This window comes from Nestor notabilis, unplaced genomic scaffold, assembly GCF_000696875.1.
Source record: "Nestor notabilis isolate BGI_N333 unplaced genomic scaffold, ASM69687v1 scaffold27909, whole genome shotgun sequence".
In the NCBI taxonomy this organism is placed as follows: domain Eukaryota; kingdom Metazoa; phylum Chordata; class Aves; order Psittaciformes; family Psittacidae; genus Nestor; species Nestor notabilis.
Genome location: NW_009943642.1, coordinates 5,287 through 5,559, shown reverse-complemented (window position 1 = coordinate 5,559; position 273 = coordinate 5,287).

Sequence of the window (273 nt, the reverse complement as noted above, 5' to 3'; positions counted from 1 at the left end):
AGCGACACCCAGGGCAGAGGCACCCACCGGGTGCTGCTGCAGCCCCAGCGGTCCACGGGCTCGCAGGGAGCGCGGAGGAATCCGGGAGGTCTTGCGTGAGAAACGCTTCAGCTCTGGGGATGCATTTGTAATGCACCAGTTGGGGCTTTGATCTTAATTAAGAGGGAGCCCGGCTGGGGAGAGCTGCCCGGCTTTGAGCCGCGCTTCCAGCGCCGCAGTCTCTGTCCCATCGCTGCTGAGCCGTGGTTTCGGCTCTGGGGGTTTGAAGCTCGG